Source organism: Gopherus flavomarginatus, chromosome 9 (genome assembly GCF_025201925.1).
Source record: "Gopherus flavomarginatus isolate rGopFla2 chromosome 9, rGopFla2.mat.asm, whole genome shotgun sequence".
In the NCBI taxonomy this organism is placed as follows: Eukaryota; Metazoa; Chordata; order Testudines; family Testudinidae; genus Gopherus; species Gopherus flavomarginatus.
Window position 1 is genome coordinate 55,378,391 of NC_066625.1, and position 22,142 is coordinate 55,400,532.

General features: G+C 49.6%; 1 protein-coding gene across 6 annotated transcripts in view; it reads left to right on the plus strand.

Annotated features, from left to right (window-relative positions):
* Positions 1–22,142, plus strand: part of LINGO1 (leucine rich repeat and Ig domain containing 1) — a 495,185-nt gene that overhangs the window by 90,444 nt on the left and 382,599 nt on the right. For 2 of the 6 annotated variants that reach the window (XM_050966998.1, XM_050966999.1), the window contains exon 3: positions 3,644–3,713. The exons of the other annotated variants lie outside the window; for them this stretch is intronic. The gene's annotated coding sequence lies outside the window, so the exon portion shown is untranslated. The remainder of the gene's footprint in view (positions 1–3,643; positions 3,714–22,142) is intronic. 6 annotated transcript variants of the gene reach the window in all.

Consider the following 22,142-nt stretch of genomic DNA (forward strand, 5'->3'; position numbering starts at 1 on the left):
TCTTAACAATATTAAAGCAGATGGGAAGTTGCAAAATATAGCATATGGATCATGACTAACAAAATATGCCAGGTAGGCCGTTCAACTGGAGGTATTTTCAGGAATGTAGTCACTTTCACACTTCTTTGTAAATATACAAACGTGTTAATTTTTTGCACCCCGTATGGAGCAGTAGGTGCCTCATGCTGTGGCTACTGCATGGTATTTTAAATGCTGTGCTTTCTTTTTTCACAAAAAGTGGCTGAAATAAATGTTTTTGACTCAAGTTCCCAAAATCACTACTGTTGTTGGCTACAAATGGAAGGTTGTCTTTTTGCTGCTCAAGGTACTTTTACACTGTGATAAGAGACCTGTGACATGCCCGCAGCTATTTCAGGTCAGCTTAGGCTTGCAGGGCTCAGACTGCAGGGAAAACGCTATCTGGAAAAGCCAAGGGCTGAGTGGGTCTAGAAGGGGAGCTACTCTCTCATCCCTCAAATCCATCCAAGGCAAGTTAGTGGAGGAGAGCAGATTCTGTTTCTGTTTCTGTAAAACCATACTGCTTTACTCTGCGATTCTATCTGCTCTCTCAAGCTAAACATGGTTGGGCTGGATCAATTGGTGCATGGGAGATCTCCAAGGAAAATCCAGGGTGCTACAGGGAGTACTGTAGGGTTGATCAGTAGCGTATACTCAGCACTAACGCTACTAAACCAAAGCCCAGCATGGGGTTTGGCACTGACAAAAGAAGAAGCTACTCAAAATGCAAGGCAGATTTTTGGTTTGGTTTGTTTTTTTTGTTGAAAACTTTAAAAATGAACCCAATTTGCTGCATTATGAATCTTTTCACTCAAAATCTCAGCCCTTTTCCAGTAAAAATGAGCCCTGTTGTGAGCAAAAAGATAAGCACCTTCCAAATAAAAGCTGGCTTTGATATCTGACATTTTTTGTTTTTGGAATTTCATGTTTTTGATAGGAAATATCAGTTTAATTCAATTTTGTAGAATAGTGTGGGGGTGTGTGGAAATTACCCAGAATGAACCAATGAACCATTTAAAAGCGAAATTGCATTGAAAAACTGTCACTAGTTTTGCAAAATTTTTACTGTTGACCATTGCCCTCCTGGAAGTGTCCTCCTCCATGCCCATTCACTTGGATATTGGGGGCCACATCCTTAGCTGGCGTAACTTGGTGTTGTTTCATTGGCTGCAGCAGACTGACACTGTTTTATACCAGTGGAGGATCTGGCCCGATATTTGTATTTACTTGCTGTTCTAAACTGTTCCAGTGCACCGTTGAAATGTCTGATGCCTTTCACCCAGAGGTGGCTGCATATCAGAGGTAAAGTCATCCTCACTGGCAGTGCATTTATGTGAAAAGTTTGTTGAGCCCGCCCAGAGCAAAAAGTTTTTCTCTAGAAGGAGTCCCCATTCAGAACAGTTTGACCCTGGTGCGTTGCTAGCTGTGCTGCTGTGTTGAATGGTGAGGTGGCTTATCTTTGGAAATGCACAGCACTCTGACAAGCAGCGCTGGAGATGGGGGCTGAAGGTAGATCACTCTTTGCAGCATGCACGCACAGAGAGCAGATGGTTTGGGCATGTTCCAAAACATGGCCCATGTCCTGAGCCTGAATTATAAGAAGCTTGGGGCATCTGCACATTCTAAATGTTTAAAAACCAAAGGCAAGCAGGGCATCCAGGTTGTCAGTATTTGGAAGGGGCAAGCAGCACCTGTGGACTTGTTTTTTGAAGGGGGGCTTGTTTCAGAGACAATGACTTGCAGAGCTGTTTGAAAACACCTGGAATCATGTGTGTGCTGCTCTGACTGGGGATGGAAGGACAGGAGAATGAGTGAGATGATCTTCAGCTTCCCTCCCTCTTCCTCTTACACTAAGTTGGTCTTGATTTTGGCTGGGAGGGAAAAACAGGGACAGGACCTGTGGTGTGCAGAAAGCACATGTATGTTCCTATGCCTGCAGTAGGGAAGAGGGTCATTGTCAGCTGAGAAGCAGAGCCCCATGCAGTGCCTCTGCTGTAGTGTGTGCAAGTTGTAATAGCCATGAAGGAGCTGTGAGGGTCTGGGTGGGCCAAACCCTTCCATCTGAACAGCAGCTCAAGTAGGAAATCAGCCCTACACCCATCTCTCTGTTGCTGCTTCTGGAGATGTCCTGGCATTTTCCTTTTTGAAAATAGGCAACCCAGCAGTCTGATTGTCTGTGTTTGAAAGCTGGAGGGATCCTGCTTGGCCCGCGCAACCCAAGTTATTAACGTCACTCACCTGCTGTATTTGCTTGAAGGAACTAATCCAAGGAGGCAGAGTCAGGGGAAGGGGCTGTTACTGTGAACCTGAAAGACAAATGCACTTAGTTGGAGCGGAAATACATTTCAGCACCTCAGGGAAGGGACAGCTCTCTGGGGAGGCTGCAAGCTGACGGGGCAGAAAGGAGAACGTGAGGGAGATCCAGAATGCTGCCAGATTTGTGTGGGAATGTGTACCTGCGATGCATGTGTGTCTGTGTGCGCATTCTTGTCTTTGGATACCAGGGAGTCAGGATGGTCAAGTGGATACAACATTGGAGCTAAGAGACCTGATTTCTCTTCCATGCTCTGCTGTTGAGTCACTATGTGGCCTTGGATGGGTCACTCAGGGCCATGTTTTTTTTTTCAGGGTGAAAGCCTCTAATCTTGGGTGCCAACTTAGGACAACCCGACCTGATGCTTACAGGCACTGAGCACCCCCAGTTTCTGTTGCCTCCATTGAGAGCTGTTGGTGTTCAACACCTGTGAAAATCAGGCCCTAGGTTTCCTAGGCTGGAATATCAGAAAATGAAGCTCCCAAAATCAGAGGCCACGTCTGGAAAATTTGGGCCTTATCTCTCCATGCCTCGGGTTCCCCAACTATCAATGGCCATCAGGAGCAGCGGCAGACTTTCTGGCACCCTAGGCAGAATTCAGAGGGCAGCATTTTGTGCGCTCCCCATGGGGCGCACAGGAGCTTCTAGTTCCGCTCCCATCATGCCGCTGAAGAAGGACCCTCTGCCAAAATGCCACAGGTGACAGCGGCAGTCATTGAGCTGCTCAATTGCCTGCCGCTGTTTTCCGCGGCACGTCAGCAGAAGGTCCTTCTTCAGCGGCGCAACGGGAACAGAACTGGAAGCTCCCGTGCATGCCTTGGGGAGCGGACAAAATGCCAACCCCTGAATCCTGGCACCCTAGACAACCACCTAGGGTCGCCTAATGGAAGCGCTGGCCCTGATGGCCATAATGATGCTTTCCCACACTGGGTACAGCACTTTGAGACCGAAGGATGCAAAGTGCATCTGTCTGTCTGTCTAATCATCCAAGGTATGACTATTCATGTTACCTTTGAAGAAGGCATTGTTGAAGAACATCATTATATAAATGTCAGCAATAATTATAGTCTATATTATGGACGATTGGATGGGGGATGCAGTCAGATCAAAGCCCTCAAGCATCCCATAAAATTAATCTCTCCTCTGGACCAGGCATCAATAAACTCTACTTCTGACACTTAGCAGTGCATGCTGGGCATTCTGTCGCCCTGTTCCTCTGAATGCCAGTCTTGCAATAGTGTGACACATGCCATGCCCTTTTACAAACAAAGCTGGTGGCTTATTGCTGTATTATTTTGTTTTCTTTAATAGCCCACAAAACTGGCAGGCATCCAAAATGCTGTGGAGCCCTCCGGTTCAGAGCTGAGAAGTCAGCAGTTTGGTAAGCAGGTGCTAACGTTTGTACTTTGCTGGCAGAGGGGGTGTGTGGACGCACGCTGGTTGTACTGACTTTCCTACTGTGGCTGGGCTGATCAGGATTGGGAGGGTGTCTCTGAAGATGGAGTGCTGGTGATGGAAAAAGAGCCTCTGCCCTATTCCTCCCACCCCATCCTCTCTCTTTGCATTATAATCATTTTAGGCTACAGATGCGCACTGACCTGGAAACCCAACACATTCATCCCCTGTTGTTGACATAGGGGCCTAGAATGCTGGATTCATGCTAAAGAAAGAGATGCTGTGGAATTAATTGGTGCCAGGGCTCCAGGCTGGGCTGGGCACATCTTACACTTCCTCTGCTGAGGTCAAGAAAAGAGAGCCTTGACATGACCTTGCACAGAACATTTAATTTGTGCATTCCAAGCCCCTAGCAGCAGGGCTTCTTTTCTAATTAACTCAGTGCAACAAGAGAAGCAGCAGCCACTGTCCAAGAGGGGGAGAAAGAAATGCTGATGAGGACTGAAAAGAGGACTGGAGACATGAGAAATGGAGACTTATCTCTTCAGGGGATTCAGCCCCATTTAATCCAGAGTCTCCTGTGCTGCTATGTGTCTGTCTCCAAGTCCTCAGTCACACATGGGCATTCGTGGTCCATTTTGGTCAATTTCATGGTCATAGGATTTTAAAAATGATAAATTTCATGATTCCAGCTATTTAAATCTGAAACGTTAGGGTGTTGTAATTGTTGGGGTCCTGACCCAAAAAGGAGTTAGGGAGGAGGGGGTGTTGCAAGGTTATTTTAGGGGGATTGCTGTATTGCCACCTTTACTTCTGTGCTGCTGCTGGCAGCACTGCTGCCTTCAGAGCTGGGGACCCAGCCAACAGCCACCACTCTCTAGCCTCGTAGCTCTGAAAGCAGCACCCCACCAGCAGCAGCACAGAAGTAAGGGTAGCAATACCGCAATCCCCCTAAAATAACCTTGCAACCCCCCTGCAACTCCCTTTTGGGTCAGGACCCCTAAATTGAAAAATGCTGGGCTCCTCAGTGAAATCTGTATAATGTAGGGTAAAAGCACACAAAAGACCAGTTTTCACGGAGGGAGACCAGACTTCATCATCTGTGATGCATTTTTCATGGCCGTAAATTTGGTAGGGCTCTACCCATGGGACTTGACTCAGGGTATGTCTTCACTACCCGCCGTATCGGCAGGTAGCAATCGATTGCTCGGGGATCGATATATCGCGTCTCATCTAGATGCGATATATCGATCCCCGAACGCGCTTATATCGATTCCGTAACTCCACCAACCCAAATGGAGTTGCGGAATCGCCAGGGGGAGCCGCGGACATTGATCCCGCGCCGTGAGGACGATGAGTAATTCAATCTTAGATACTTCGACTTCAGCTACGTTATTCACGTAGCTGAAGTTGCGTATCTAAGATCAATTTTCCCCCGTAGTGTAGACCAGCCCTGAGTGTCCACGACCCTCAGCCACACCATCCTCTGAGTCCCAGGAGGGAGGAGGCTGTCTGTGTAGTCCTAACCCCTTGAGGTCTGTCTATCCTATTCCCAGGTCCCTGTCCACCAGAGCTCCTTCTCTCCCATGCTATTCATGTCACTAACCCACAGAACCCCTTCTATCCCCTTCCAGGGACTCGTTTCCAAATTCTCACCCTGAGAAAGCCCCCTACACTGGTGATGGGGTGAGGGTTCTGTCCATCGCAGTCCCACATGGGAAGGGGATGTCTCCATCCCTCCAGCCCAAGAGGTCTCGAGCTGGAGAGGTTTCGCAGAGGTGTCAGGTGGTCACAAACACCTGTCCTTCCTGTTGTGCTAAAAGGAAGTGGTCCCTGTATAGAGAAGCTTGAGAATCACTGTGCTAGCCCAGAGGGCTCCCTCTGGTCCACACTGGAAGGAAGCTGTCCCCAGAGCTGATTTTCAGGACTGGTGTCAATCTACTTTGGGGAGTGGCACCCAGACTGAGCTGATTGAATGGGTTGATTTGGTGGAAGGGTGGATGGAAACACGTGGTGTGCTTGCTTCCATTTCACCCTCACAACATCTATGCAGAGAGCTCTGCTTTGTCCCAGATCTGGAGGAGCAGGAGAAGGCCAAATCCCCTCCGTCTCCCACTTAAGGTGGCTGAGTCTGGTACCACCTAGTTCTCTCTGGCAGCAGTTCTTCCATTGTGCCAGGACTTGGGGACGGGGTTGGTGGGGGGAGGGGGCTGGTGTTGAATTAATCGGCCTATTTGCAGAGCTGTGGGAGTTCACAGACCCGCCTCAGATCCCTTTTGCTAATTGCTTTGCAGATAAAAGTCAAGCAAACAATGTGAGATGTGGGAAATGAATAAAAAGGGGGCGGGAGAGAAGGAGTGGAAGTAAGGCGGGGCAGGGTGAGATTGTGACAGGCCCAGGCTGCCCCTCTTGTGCTGGCATTTTCTACTAATTAGTTCTGTAACTAACCAGAGGAGAGGCCTCTCTCTGACTGGGGTTCCTGGTGGATAAGTACCTCAGGGTTCGTTCGGGGAGGAGTGGGGAAGAAAGTTGAACTGTCCGTGGGGATTTTCAAAACTTACCCATTCTTGACTCGTTTAGGGAAGGGAGATATGTGCTAATGGAGCTATTTCTGCCACAGAGCCGGCCAGTTTGTTACTCAAGTGACAAACTTCATTTTAACGAGAAGTAAATTCCATTTTATTCTGAACTTTTAAAATGATTTGGGTGAATTGTGGGTCTGAAAGGGGCAGCGCGATCCTGCTGGGGAGATGGGCCTAGACTGACCCCTTCACTTACCCTGGGGGGTGTGGCTCTGTGGCCTTGTTCCCACCTGTCCCTGTTCCCATAATCTGTGGCAGCGCCCCCCACTGGATGCAGATAGGGAGCAACTCCATGCAGTGCTGGAGCTTACCAGTGACTTAGTCTGTGACTCGTTCACTGAGCTATACTCATGCCTGAGCACATGTCAGGGTGGCAGCTGCTGAACCCATTATGGGGGCAGTGCTCCTGTTGGAGCTCAACGAGGAGGGACAGGATGCAGTGCAGAGGACGATGGTTGTCCGGGGGCATGGCCCAGAGTTCTGAAGATTTCCCCTGACATGTGCGGATCTTGGACTGTAAGTTCTTCAGGCAGGTACTGTCTCTTTGTTCTGTGTTTGCAAGGTAGCAAGTATGTTGCAGCCTCCAGGAGCTACTTCAGGGCAGATAAGGAAAAGTATGTGGAGGTTGCACTATGGTTTTGGGATGACACTGGGGATCCAGACCAAGGAGCTGATCCTCGTTCTGACACGACTTTTGCGTGGCCTTAGCAATATTGCTGAACTTCTCTGAGCCTCCATTTCCTTGCCTGGAAATGGAGCTAATCACATTTTCCTCCTACACAGTTCATGCAAGGTGGTGTATGTGCGCAAAGTATCACTAAGTCTGGTCAACAGCAGAGTTGGGACTATAACTGGGCTTGCGTCCTTTGTCCCCATGCACTAGATACTTGTGCCCCACAGTGGGGCTTTTGTCCCCTCCCCAAACCTCTCAGGTGTGAATTTTTCCCAGCAGCCAGGAAACAACAGAATATTTTGTGCAGCATGTAGTTTTTTTAACATGCTGAGTTATATCTCCCACTCATTGTCCTAATCCTGCATATTCCATTCCTACCAAGATGCCTTTGGGGAGGCTAAGCATCCATTTGCAATTAGCAAGGAGCAGTTTTTAACAGCGACGTAACAAGGACAGACCTGCTTGGTCCCTTGAGTCCGTATTCTCCTGCGCGCAGCTGTCAGAGGAGGAGGTTGGGGGAGAGAAGGCCTTTGAGCCCAGTGTGCAACTCCACCGATGGCCATGGGAGCTGCATGACAGCATTGAGCACCACTAGAACACACAGCTCCAAGAGCTCACCTAGGCCCAGAGAGACATGCCCATAGCCAAGAGGCAGTGCGCCAGCCCCTTAAATTCCTGGGGTGCTACCTGCTGGACAGCTGTCTGAGGATTATCCCGGACGGAATGCAAAGTCCCACACCACCCTCAGTGGGCCCACAGCAGTCTGCCTTGGGGGTGACTCTGGATTCCCCCATTTTACTGATGGGGAAACAGAGGCAGAGGTGCTATGTGACTTGCCATAGGCTGGTGAGTCATTGGCAGAGTGGCCTGTACAACCCAGGAATCTTTACTCTCAGGTCCCTGGTTTATACACTAGACTCTCCGCTCCCTGGCCCATTCTTAGCAAAGACTCCTTTAAACTTGTTGCCCTCTCTTCTCTGACCCCTACAGCCCTGTGCTGCTGGCCGAGCCTCGTTAGTGCCGCACGGTCCCTGACATTCTCCCTCTCTCTGACTATGCCCTTCAGGCACAATTGCTTTAGGCCAGTGTAGCATCTGAGCTCTCCTCACACCTCACACAGTGGCTGGGATCTCATTAGTCGCCTCTATCCCCTCTCTCTGTTTATCTCAAATTTTTAAACGGCTCATCTGATTTTTCGCTGGAAGGGAGATGGCTGCGTGAGTCGTGAAGGGGCCTGACAGCTCCCTGTGCCAGCACATGCCTGGGCCAGGGAGGCTGCGGGGGCTCTTGGAGCCGACTGCCTGCTTGGATCAGATCAGAGAGGCAGGAGAGGAGCTCAGTCACACCACGCTGGGGTCCCTTTGGAGAGAGGACCAGCAACCCCCTCCCTTTAATCCTTTTCCCCGGCATTGTTCTGCACAAGGCAAATGTGATGAGGAGTTTGGCAAAGTTCCCCTCTGTCTGGTGTAAGTGGCACCCAAGTTCCTGCCAGGAGTTTCGGGGGTGCGCATCAGGGTTTCAGTGGGGTAAGGCTTCCAGAGAGACCCCAGCAGTAATGGGTTATAAGTAGAGCTTGATAGAAAGGGTCTTATTCAAAGCTCATTGAGGCCAATGGAGGAACCCAAAACAGGCTGGAAGTGTCACCCTCTCCCTGGGGTTTGTGTTGGGGAATCAGAGATGTTAGTGGTGGAAAGGACCTACCAGATCATCGAGCCCAGAGCAGGACCATTCCTTGCAAATGGAGCTTCTGCTCTTTCCCTGGAGACACTGCTGTACAGCCCGGTCCATCTCAGCACTAGGGAGCTTGCCTTGGTGTTCAGTCAGCATCTTCCCTTTCCTAATGTCAATCTGTTAGTCCCCTTTACAGACCCCCGCCCCCACCCCCGGTGCTAGGTGCCCATAACTGCCAGGCTCCCAGAATCCCAGCCTGGCTGAGGTTGCTGCTTTGGCATGGGGAGCTGTCTAGCAGCTCCTCTCTCTGCATGGGGCCAGTGAGGGGAAGTGCCTGTCCTGGTGAGCAGGTTTTCCGGATCTGTGCAGTACGGAGATGAGGGATGGGGGATGCAGAGTTGGAAGTGGTCTGGTCAACTCAGGTCTTGAAATAGTGGCATGGTATCTGAGCAGGATCTCTTCCACCTTCCACAGCCCTTCTCTTCTCACACTCTGCACCACATGCCCTGAAATCTACTCACCATTCTCCCCCCAGATCCACTCCCCATTTAGTGTCCACCTCTCTTTCCTACCTTGCTCACTATCCATTTTCTCCCGTTGATGCCCTGAAGGGGAAAAGACAGAAAGAACAAGAGAGCAAGAATACTCATCACATCTCCTCTAAAGAGAGGAGCCAGACCCCCCATTGCACTACCAACACCGCCTCCCCTGGAGTCCCACCTGCAGATGGGGGGAGCGAGAAGTGCTGGGCCCAGCTCCCCTGCCACTGGCATCTCACACACCCTCTCCCTGCCCCTCAGCCTGGGAGGGGAGGGGCCAGTGTATACACCCTATGCCATTTGGCACTCCACCCATGCCAAGAGACTGGTGCTGGGAGCCCATTCCCCATCAGCAAGAGTTTGGCAAGGGCCTGCTCTCAATGTTAGTGCTGCGTGTCAGCCAGAAGCTGCTGGCAGTGTGATTTCATCCAGACTAGCTGATCTGTTTATATTCGCATTGCCCATGTTCTCCTGTCTCTGCCCTTTAACAGGAGCTGTTTTTACAGTATCTTCCATGCCCCATAATTGCTCAGACTTTCCTGTATTTTCTGCTGTAAAGGCAGATATAAAAAAAGGGGCTGAGTATCTCAGCTATTGTTTGTATAATCTTTAATTTCATCCTGCATCTCTTTTAGCTAGTAGACCTACTTTATCTTCTGTGCTTTGCTTTCCCAGGCTGTATTCAAAAACACCCTGCTTGCCATTACCCCAAGCTGGGTCTAACATTACCTCATTTTTCTGCTTCCCTTCCACACCGTGTGTTCTTGTATGGTGCCATCTCACTTCTCTCATTTCCATAGTTGGGATTTAAACTAGAGCTGGGAGAAAATTTTCCTATCAATAGTTTATTTGCCCAAAAAGCCCTTTTTCAGTCCACCCGAAATGACGGGCGAATTCCTGTCAGGTTCGCCAAATAGTTTTGGCCAAACCAAGAAGTTGAAATGTTCAGAATGGTCAAAAGGAAATGACAGAGCTCAGAATTTTTTGTTTCCATTTCAGGCATTTTGACCAAAGCAACGGAGGACTAGATTCACAAAATACCTGGAAGAGGGTTGGAGGCCTCCCTTTTATAAATCTTTACCACATGGTTAGGGTACTCACCTGGCATCTGGAATCCTGGGGGTCTGCCTGAAGAGGAGAGGTTTCCTACCACTCAGCTGAGTGGCCTGACCATTCAGTTATGTGTAGGGCCCTGACAATTTCAAGGTCCATTTTGGTCAATTTCATGATCATAGGATTTTTAAAATAATAAATTTCATGATTTCAGCTATTTAAATCTGAAATTTCACGGTGTTGTATTTGTAGGTTTCCTGACCCCAAAAGGAGTTGTGTGTGTGTGTGTGGTGGGGTGTCACAAGGTTATTGTAGGAGGGATTGCGGTACTGCTACCCTTACTTCTGTGCTGCCGGTGGCAGAGCTGAGCATCTGGAGAGTGGTGACTACTGGCCAGGAGCCCAGCTCTGAAGGCAGAGCCGCCATCTGCAGCAGTGCAGAAGTAAGGATGGCATGGTATGGTACTGCCACGCTTACTTCTGCACTGCTCCCTGAAGAGCTGAGCATCTGGAGAGTGGTGACTACTGGCCAGGAGCCCAGATCTGAAGACAGAGCCACCGCTAGCAGCAGTGCAGAAGTAAGGATGGCATGGTATGGTATTGCCACTCTTACTTCTGTGCTGCTGCTGGCAGGGCGCTGCCTTCAGAGCTGGGCGCCTGGCCAACAGCTGCCGATCTCTGGCTGCCCAGCTCTGAAGTCAGTGCAGAAGTAAGGCTAGCAATACCGTGACCCCCTAAAATAAACTTGTGACCCCCCTGCAACTCCCTTTTGTGCCAGGATGCTCAATTTGAGAAACACTGATCTCTCCCATGAAATCTGTGTAGTGTAGGATAAAAGCACACAGAAGACCAGATTTCATTGTCTGTGATGCATTTTTCATGGCCGTGAATTTGGTAGGGCCCTAGCAATCAGACATTCCATTGTGGGGCTCCCTCGGTCTCTCCCATTGAATCATTCCACTATGTATAAATAATTAGATAGTCGCTGGAGCAGGGACTAAAGTTGGGTCTCCTGTGTCCTAGGGCAGTGGTTCTGAACTAGGGGACACATACCCCTGGAGGTGCGCAGAGTCTTCCAGGGGGTACATCAGCTCCTCTAGATATTTGGTTAGTTTTACAACAGGTACATAAAAAGCACTAGCAAAGTCAATACAAACTAAAATTTCATACAGGCAATGACTTGTTTCTACTGCTTTATATACTGTACACTGAAATGTAAGTACAATATTTATATTCCAATTGATTTATTTTATAATTATATGGTAAAAATGAGAAAGTAAGTAGTTTTTCAGTAATAATGTGCTGTCAGACTTTTGTAAGTGTCTGCCTGTCTGATTTTGTAAGCAAATAGTTTTTAAGAACATAAGAACGGCCATACTTGGTCGGACCAATGGTCCATCCAGCCCAGTATCCTGTCTTCTGGCAGTGGCCAATGCCAGATGCTTCACAGGGAATGAGCAGAACAAGTAATCATCAAGAGATCCATCCCCTGTCGCCCATTCCTAGCATCTGGCAAACAGTGAAGTGAGGTGTAACTTGGGGGTCCACAAGACAAATCAGACTCCTGAAAGGGGTACACTAGTCTGGAAAGGTTGAGAGCCTCTGTTCTAGGTGAGCGCCCTGACCACCAGACTATAGGGTCATTCTCATCTTTCCTTGGTCCAATGACTACCCACTGTCATGAATGACAATACAGGTATATAGACACCTTGCTGTGGGGCAGAGAGAGCTCTGGGAGCTTGCCCTGCACAAAGAGGGGACCATTGCCACACCCCTTAGCACTGGAGAGCCCTCTGCCCCAAAGTGAGAGGGGACTGAGGGAGCAACTCTGAGGCTAGGGGTATGAAGGAACACTGGGCACAGGGAGCTGCTGCTGAAAGTGTGGCTAGGATGCAGCATTGGTGTTCTAGGAGCAGCCGGCAGAATACAGACACTGGGCCAGGGCCAACACTGGAGTGCCAATGCGCAGGCTGTTGTTACAGCATCTGGGTGAAGGATCCGGTGCAATTAGGAGAGATTTGCAGGTTGAGAGAGGGTTATTTTCCCATTTACCCTGGAGATAATCTTCCTCTCAAGCCAATCAAAGTGGCACGGTGAGAGGATCCTTGTGTGGGGCTCCGGACTGCCGGCAATCAGGCAGCACTCCAAGCACTTAACATTGTTTTAAAAATAAAAACAAGATGAAGCCGCTATGCATTGTGTAGAAGGGTCACGTTTCACGAGCAGCCCATGGCTCTGCGTGAGCCTCCAGGGTCTCTGCCTCTTGATTTGTCTGCACATGGAATGATGATGCCTTTCGGCTGGGATGTCCAGGGCAGATGAGAGACTGGGCCAAAGCATAGCCCCATGGTCTGCTGCTTTGTCTGAGCCCAGAAAGGGTTTGAGTGCCCAGCAAATTTGGTTTAGTACAATTATTACCTTCCCCCAGGTGTGCCCTGGCAGAAAGTACAGAAAGAAAAATCTGTCCTGCCTCGCAGATGTGCCCCCCATCCAGTGTTTCATGTGAGAAGGTGCAAATGGGAAACTGGCCCCTGGCAGAGGTAAAGGTTGTGGGGAGTGCCCCCCGTTCCTGCCCACTGGACACACTGAGATTCCACCTGGCCTGCTGGCTCAACAGCTCTGGAGCCTGAAGGCCTTTGCTTCCCCACCGAGCAGATGCAGCTGAGTTCTGACCCTGCAAGCTGCCCTCCCTCAGGGATGAAAGTAACCTACAGGACTTACCGGTACTGCTGGAGTCCTGAGAGGAGGCATGGCCTCAATTGGAAGAGGCGGTGCCTTTCAAGATTTAAAAGCCCTGGGGCACGGCTGTGGCTGGGAGCCCCAGGGCCTTTAAATCAACCCTGGGGCTCAGGGCCAAATTAAAGGGCCCAGGGCTCCAGCCGCCACAGCGGCCGGAGCTGCAGGTGGGATTTAAAGGGCTCTGCACTCCCCACAGCCATGGGAACTCTGAGCCCTTTAAATCCGGCCCCAGTCCGGCCACTGAGCTGCGGGTGGGATTCAAAGGGCTCTGGGCTGCCTGCTGCAGCGGGGAGCCCAGAGCCCTTTAAATCCCCACCGTGGAAGCCGGTGCGGTCTGGCATGGTATACTGGCTCTTGCTGGTACGCCGGACTGGACCGTACCGGCTTACTTTCACCTCTGCCCTCCCCTATCCTGAGGGACCAGCTCTAAGGATTACAGGGGACTCAACACTCAGTTCCATTCTTGGCCCCTCTGCTGAGCTTGTCGACAAGGACACCGCGGGGCTGTGCACGAGATGAATGCTCGTTCATGAACGCCTGGGCTGAGACCGCTTTGCACAGCTCAGTGAGGAGCCTCCAGTCATCAGGGACTTTCATTCACAGTTGACCCAAGGCAAGTTGGAACCATTGACCCAAGCTGCCTCCACACTCGAGCGCTGCCAGTGAGGGGGACGACATCGGCATGGCATCAGGATCTTTAACCACTGAGTTGCCTAAGCCTAGGTGAAACAAGGGTAGGAAAGCTAGCAGTTGTCTTAGCTCTATGGACGCTAGAGCTCCCCATTGCTAGTGGTCATGCAATAGTGGGAGATTCCCTGCAAAAGCTCATCCTCCTTTATAGATCCCTTTCTCATCTCTTCTCTTGGTGGATTAAAAATCCTTACAAGGGATCACATAAATCTTCCATCAGTAAATGACACATCCTGCCTTTAAACCCTCTCTAGGATAGCAGTGACCCAAGTGGCTTCTTTCTTCCAGGGACAGGAGATCTTATTCATTAGCATGGCTTCCTCACACCCTTCCTAGTAACAGGGAGCTCTCAGCATCTTTCCAACTTACTTTTTACTGAGTGGCATCTTTTCCTTTCAAGGTCTGTGGGTTGACCTAGATACATCAGAGAGACATTTGGGGCTCAGCCTGTTTCCATCCCCAGGTAGGAAGAAAGCTCCTTCTTTGCATCCAGAATGGCTGGATCTGATGTAGTGTTTACATCCACAGTGGCAAGGTTGCTTGTTGCTCACGTTTGTGTTCAATACACAGCCAGCTCCACTGTGAAGGTCACTGTATCCATTAGTGCACTGTATTATTATCTAGGATGGACTTAAAACCATTAAGATTTCTTAGGAACATGGACAATTAGGGTCTCTGCTCAGTGGGCATTAATTTCAGTACACAGGTGTGTTTGCTCCCAGATGCTGTTCTGCAGAGATGTGACTGGAATAAATTAACATGCAGCAAATTTCTGGTTCTTCTCCTCTCCCCGCCATCCCTCTAGTGCCCTTTAAAGAGATTCAGGTCATTCCTGGAATTAGGGCTTCCTGAACTGCTGGGGAGCAGTGTTTAAACTGCTTACAATGATTAAGCAAAGTGTATGTTTTTCCAAGGCTTTAGATGGGTGGCCGTGGCGTGGTGCGTTAAGCCCCAATAAATACGTTCTCCATAATGGGACGGTCTCTCACATGTGGGTTTAAGTCTGAGTGGAAAGTGGGGGCAGCGTTTTGGGGAGCGTCCAGGTTCATTTCCTGGAAGTAGCCGACTGTTCTCGAAAGAGAGACCTTGCAGGAAGGCATTTTATTTAGCTGGCTTTGTTTATTGTGGGACTCCAGCTGGGATTAGACACAGTTAAGACAATAGATAAATCCTCCTCTTCCACCTTTTGGCTGAGAGGTGCTATGAATTTTTCGGGGGAAGGGTGTGTTTGTGTGTGTGTGTAAAAAGTCTGTGGAGTTAATGGAAATGCAATGTGTGTTCATCCTTTGTGTGCCCTCTCCCATATGTACACTTCCCCCCCCCCATACGTACACTTCCCTTTTCTTCCTCTCCTGACAGCCAATGCTCTGCATACAGAAATTGCCAGCTGGGAGGGGGCTCTGGCTGGCAAACTTGAAATCAAGCGGCTGGTTTATGACAAGACATCTGTACGTGTTAGAAAAGACAAGAAACCCCGCGCTGCTGCTGCCTGCACTGCTGTGTCTGATAATGGCTCTACCACGGGGGAAAGTAGGTCACTCTGTTCTGCAGAGCTGAGTGAGAATGCAAAACCAATGCTCCTCGTAGACTTTCCCCCTCCAGACCTCAGAGCCAACTGTATCCTCCTCTGTTCCGACTCCTGCCCCACCGGACCTCCCCCAGGCCCTTTATCCCATGGGAGAAGGACATATTCTGCAGGGCAGCTGGGGCTGGCTATGAGAGGTGGAAGGGAATAAGTTCCAAATCTATTAGATAGAATGCTCCGGTGTCTCAACGCTGTTGTTCTGTGGGATCTGAGCTCCTCCCGCAATGGGCCGTGCTCTGCTATGTCCCACCAGTAACTCTGAGAAAAGGAGCAAAACCCAGGCGCACACAGAGCCAGCAGGGGGCTCAATAAAGAGGGGTGGGGGAGGAGACACCGTGGAAGGGACAGGGCTGGTGGAAAGAGCTGCTGGAGATGGGGAAGGGCTCCCTGGTTGTCTGACTGTCCAGGCAGCAGTTTGGTGCTCACAAAGTTAGTTGCAAGGAGGCATGGCATGGATGAAGGTGCATGTGAGAGATTCTATGGCTGAGCAGGTGGGCAGCCTGCCGAACCTTTGGGGAAGTTTCTCAGAGGAAGTACAGCAAGTCTAAACATCTGATAGACCTGCGTCTCCTTCCCTTTCACCCCTTGCAATGGGCTGGGCTGATCAGAACAGAGACTGCCGGTTAAAATTCTATGTATGTTACCCTCCAGTGCCCCCTGCTGGCCAGCACGAAAGCTCTGTATCCTGGCCATGCCTTGCCATGCCTTAATGGCTAAGAAAAGACCATTTTACCCTATTATACCTCCTTGCTGGTCCTATGCTCTACAGATTTCCCACCCCTTCATATTCCACTTCCTGCATCAGCAAGGACTTATTTGTCAAAACAAACTCCTTTAAACAAACAGCTCAAGAACCAAATCTGGATAGAGGCCCATCACTTGTTTCCTGGGAAAACAGACAGGTGCTGCTTGTAAAGGAGGAACATCAAACTTTGAAAAATATATCCTTGAAAGAATGCAGTGTCCCTTAAAACCTCCATCAGCCTCTAGCTCCATATGCTCGTCGGCAGCCTTCGTAATGATATACTTCTGAAATATTCTGCTGCAATCCAAGTGCTTGCTATGGGGAGACTGGGTGGCTCTGGGGCTTGAGATGGCCGACTGGAGCTTTCCCTCTCTGGATTGCTGGTTCTAGGTTGGTAGTGGAAGGAAACAGTTATTGTTGGACCGTCCCAGAGGACTCTGTGAGTCATTGGCTCCATGTTGGCGGTCTCGGCACCACAAAGCCTGGGGTCATAGGTGATGATAATGGTAATGAGCATGGTTGGTTGGATGAGAACCTAGGCAGCAACTGAGCCTGGAGAATGAGCTAAACTGCTTCCAGCTTGGGATTGAAGCAGGCCATAGAGGTGGCACGATGGAAACTGGCCAGGCCACTGCCTACCCTGTGCCTTTGAGGACTTCACTCTACTGACACTCTCTACCCAGTACCTTGTACTAGCCCTGAAAATCCACACTGCCTCTTACAGGCAGTGAAGGAGTGAAATCCTATTTCCCATTGCAAGGGGCCAGGGCAGAGCTCTCCTTTCTGCAGAGAAGAGTGTCAGCCAAGCAGCATCCCCCAGAAAAGCTGTGCTGCTGCTCAGCGAGGGGGAGTTAAGATGTGCTTTCAAGAGAGAGGTGTTTTAAGTGCAGAGCAGGAGTGTTTCCCTGGGGGAGTCAGAGAGCAGCATTTCGTTATAGCTTTGGGCACCTGTTCCGAAAGGGAAGGGAACTTGGAAATTGACTCCATTCCTTTCAGGGCATGTTTGTGCTCTCCCCTCCTTCACCTTCTGGCCTCGTCTGTTCTGAAAATCTCCAGACACATGATGGCGGGGTGGTTGTGACAAATCAGACAGAGAGTGAGTGCCATGCTTATGGCAGGGGAGCACTCAGCCTCTCTGCACAGGCACTAAGCCGTGGTGCATGGTAGAGTGCAGGTGCAGGTGGAATACAAACTCTCTGTAGAACGATGGCAAGGAGCATGTGGTAGCTCATGTGAACCCCATGGTGAGAAATTGGCTATGGAATTCCAAGATGTGCCACCTGCTTGTGAGCTGGGAAAATCCCAGGAGGACAGGAAATATTTCACCCCATCGGGCTCAGCGTCATGTTTCTGAGGCAGATCCTGGAGCATGGGGTTATGACTTCTAGATAGATGTGTGTTGGGAACAGAGGCAGTGTGGGAGACTCTTCTCCATATCAGGCGGGGTGGAACTGAACCTGCTTCTGCTACATTCCAAGTGAGCATCCAAAACCCTAGGCTAAAGCTTATAAGGGAGCTGCTGCCTCCTCCTCCTGCCATTTTGGTGAGCTAGTCTTCCTTACCTTTGCTTTTGTCAAAATGCCTGACAGCCTGAAAGAAGCTTTTCAAGTCAAGACACAACATTTTATTTAAACTTTTTGATTTTACTCCTGAGGTCATTCTGTGCCAAAAAAATAAAAAATCTGTGCCAAAATATTAAAAATTCTGCGCACAATATTTTAAAATTCTGCAAAATTCTACGTTTTATTTGTCAATAAATAAATGCAGAAGCTCCAGCATGGCAGTGGGGAGCAGAGGCCACGGGCTGCATGAACGTAGGAGATGACGCTGCAGCCCCTCCACCCCTGAGACATGGATTCAGAAGTGAGGCTGCACCTGACCCTGACACAGCACAAGGCCTGGGCCTGCCCCAGAAACACCCTGGGGCTCTGCCTCTCTGTGCCAGGCACACCAGGTGTGGGGCAGGCAGGCTCAACCAGGCAGAATCCAAGTGTGAAGGGCCTCAGTGTGGGATGAGAGGGTTCTGTGTGCAGAAAATCTGGGTACAGGTAGCTCAGTGGGGGGATCTGGATGCACAGAGGCTCAGGGGGAAGGGGGATTCCAGGTGCAGGGGCAATGGGTCTCTGCAGGGGCTTCCAGATGAAGGCGGGTTGGGGCTCAGCAGGGAGGTCTAGTGCTGGAGGAGTGGGCCTTGGTGGGGTGTCTGGATGTGGGGGCTCAGGGTGGGGGTTTGACTGCAGGGAGCTCAATGGAAGGTGGTCTGGGGGCAGGGGTGGGGGTCCGGAGGCAGGGGTCTGAGTGCAGGGTGGCTCCAAATGCAGGAATTGAGGTTCAGTGGGGTGAGATTCCAGTATGGAGTGCTAGGTGTGTTCTCGGTGTACGGGTGAGGCTTGGTAGGGGTGTCTGGGTATGGGACATCCAGATGCACAGGGGTCAGATGGATGGGAGAGCAGTTGAGGAGTGATGGGGGCAGGAAGCAGGGGAGGATACTGAGCTTCCTGCAGCTGGGGGAGGTTTCTGGGGGTGGATCTGACACAATCCCAGCCACACCTTGCAAGAGAAGAGGAAGCCCCATCCTCTCCTGCCTCCAGCCCAGCTGGGGCTAGCAGCTGATCCCAGCTCAGGGTAGAAGTCACTAGCTGGGGTGTCCCCAGTCCTGCAGTGATTTACCTCTCCATCAGCTGCTCTGGGTGTCTGAAACAATGTACCTGCACTGCTACAGAGTGGTGTGTGACTGCTCTTGCAGCTTCCCTTTGCTTCCCTGTCAGAAAGTCATTTTTCTGGGGGAAGCAAAGAAATCATCACGGGATGTGAATTCTGCACATACGCAGTGGTGCAGAATTCCCCTAGGAGAATGATTTATCCACAAATTTTGGAAAATGTAATTTTCAATGGAACTTGTTTGGATCTTTTGAAATTGCCAGCAAACTAAACAAACTAAGCCAACTACTTCCTTTCTTACCCTCAGTGGACATGGAGACGAGTTTTAATCACCAGCCTCTTTGTAACAACCTTTTACATATTTGAAGACTGTTATCCTGTCCCCCCTCAGCCTTCTTTTCTGTAGACTAAACAAGCCCAATTCTTTCAACTTTTCCTACTAAACCTCTTATCATATTGGATGCTCTCCTCAGGATTCCCTAGTTCTGTGGCAGAGAGTTCCACAAGCTAACAATGCATTCTCACAGAGTTATTCCTCATGAAAACAAGTGTGTGCCAGGGTGGGGGAGATTGTCCAGTATTTAAAAGGTAAAAAAAAGGTCCTGCAGTATTTTACAGTAATAATCCCTAAATACTGCAGTGTTCAAGAGGAATAGCCTACATACATTGAATGATGATTTTTATGTCAGTGCTGCACTTTGGTGCTTAGGTCTGGAATACTGCATCATACTTCAGAAACAGCTTTTAACAGATTAATAAATGTAAATAGATATTGTCAGAAATGGCTAATTGTTACTGAGTGGTACAGAGTTCAACAGGTTAAGGGGAGGGCTGGTTGAAAATTGGAATTTCTATTCAATAGTAAACTGCAATATTTTGAAATTTGGTTTTCCTCTCAATTTGGGAGGAAAAGTTGAAATATGAAAGATTCCAAAACAATTTCAGTTCAAAATTCCTGAGTTATAAAGTTTCATTTTGAGTCCGTTCGACATTAATCTGGGCCCCCCTGAGCCTCTGCCCTGCCTCATGGGAACTGTGATTCAGGTGCCCTATTTCACCCATTCTCCTCTTATAGACCAGACTTGCTGGCTGGACTCCCTTGATGCACCATGATCACGTTACATCCATCATGCACTGTATAACTTCAAACAAAGGGGGAGACAATAGTGCATTGTGAGAGATCTAGTTCAGCCAGAGAGTCTGGCTCCTAGTGGAGAACAGGGGCAGAAGGCACCTGAATTACAGCTCCCATGAGGCCTCCAGTTCAGTGGATGCACTACACTGCCTAGGGGGTACTGGTTACCTGCAGAAGCTGCCTCTGCCACTGCACAGCAACTCTAATCCTGACTTGGTGTGGAGGAAAGGACCTGTGGAGGAGGCAAAAGGAGGGTTGGAGAGCAAGTCATCCCCACACTAACCCTGCAGTAGCAGCTGGGCCCAGTTTCCTGCTCTGGGCATGACAGCCTGGCATGCGCAGGGTCAGAGAACCACTCAGGTTTGGCCTGGCTGCTCCCATCATGACGGAGAGGTGGCTGAGCCAAATTTGAGGGGTGCTATGGCCCCATATGCCAGGTTGCGGTGCCTGGAGCAGGAAAGCTGAGCCCAGCCCTGTGGAACAGGAACCGTCACTGTGGGGTGCATGTGGGGCAGGGTCACTCTCCAACCCGCTCCTCCCATCTGCACTGGGCCAAGAGAAGTATATGTTTGCTTGTTTGGGCACCTTTGGGTTCATGATTTCATAGGTTCATGAAGCTGGAAGCCCCACTGAAGCTGCCCCTGCACTGCAGCCGCTCAGGAGAACACAGATTAATGTCCTGCTGCAGTGAAAGGCAACGTTTTGATTCACTTGGACACACAGAAATAGCTTGATTTTTGTTTGACCCAACAACATATTTTGGATTTTGTGGAAACTGCTTCTTCTGTCCCAGCACCTTCCACTAATGTGCTTATAACTGTCCATAACATACTCTACTTATGTCTGTAACGTGCTTATCACATCTATTAATGGTGTACTAATCCCCTTATAAACGGAACCTTAATCGGACGTGCGGCCGAATACTGTAGCACTCTTGTTTTAAGTGGGGGGGGGGCAAGTACCAAACAGAGCTGCCTTTCTCAAACCCAGATTACGGGGGTTTCTTTCTGCCAGTGGGTTTCAGGTAGTGCCTGGTGGCACCTTGGGTAACTTCCCCAGCCAGCTATGCCCTTCCCCCTGGCTTAGCCTTCTGTCAGATGCTCATGTTCCAGGATTAGATGTGCACTGGTGTGCATATGTGATCTGCCTGGAATGAGTAAGACTGTAAGGAGCAGAACGGATCGTGTGGCGTGATAGCTCCCGACTATTGGGAAGAGCGCTGCGATCTGAGAGAGGGTGAGTGAAAGTGCCCAGGGATGAATGACCAGGCTCAGCAAAGACGAGGCTGGGACAGATGGGATTTATTCATTTTATTTTACTTTATCTTTGGGTACAATCATTTTAGGAGGGGGAATTTTTTTTTTTAAATCCACTTAGTCAGAATCCTCCTGCCTCCCTATTGCAACATCTTGGGAGAATATAGTGATTTCTTCTGAGCCATGGTATTCAGGACAGAAGCCATTAGGAAGGCTTTGTTCAGCCCAGCATGTAAACAGCCACACAGCAGCTTTCCACACAGCCATACTCCGGGACAGACAAAGACACCACGGGCTGAATTCCTCTGTCACACTTGGGCCAGCCCATTAGAGTTACTAAGTTTGCACAGGTGTGTCTGTGTGCAGACTTTAGCCTCGTACATATACGTGTATACATGCTTAACACATGGACACGGAGACATACAGTACACATGCAAACTCATGTGCTTGACACATGCATGCACTCACTTGATAATGGACTCATGCACATGAATGACCTTGGCTCCCCAGCGCACCCATGTTATAATGCATCCAGGTATTCAGTGAGATTTGCATGACCTGTATACAATGCTAAGTGTCATGTGACCTTTGTGTCCCATAGGACTTTTGCAGACCCTTCCCACCTAGGGGGAAGGGGAAGGGGAGAACAACGTGGGAAATAAAAGCTTATTGTGCCTTCAGGCCAAAAAATGCTTTATTCCCTGCTAGTGCCTTATCTGAAAGCCTGGGCCTGGCAGTGAAGATCCAGTGAGCTAGGCAGGGAATAAATTGAGTGTGTATATCACAGGCAGGTCTGGGCTTTATTGATTTTCAATGAAAGGCTGTGTCATGAATTTTTCTCTTCCACTGTATTTGCAGCAAAGTTGCATTTCGGCTCCACACGTTAGCCACTGAGGGTTCAGTTTTTCACCCCTACTTAAAAAAAAAAAGGCAAGTTTTGTGTATGTTGGTTTTAAGAGCATGATGGATGCAGCGGCTTTGCTAATCCAACACCAGAACAGAAAGCTGGTATTAACAGCAGAGAACATTATGCCCAGCATTTCAAGTGACTTATCGCTAACAGGCTGCATAGGGAATGCTCCCTATT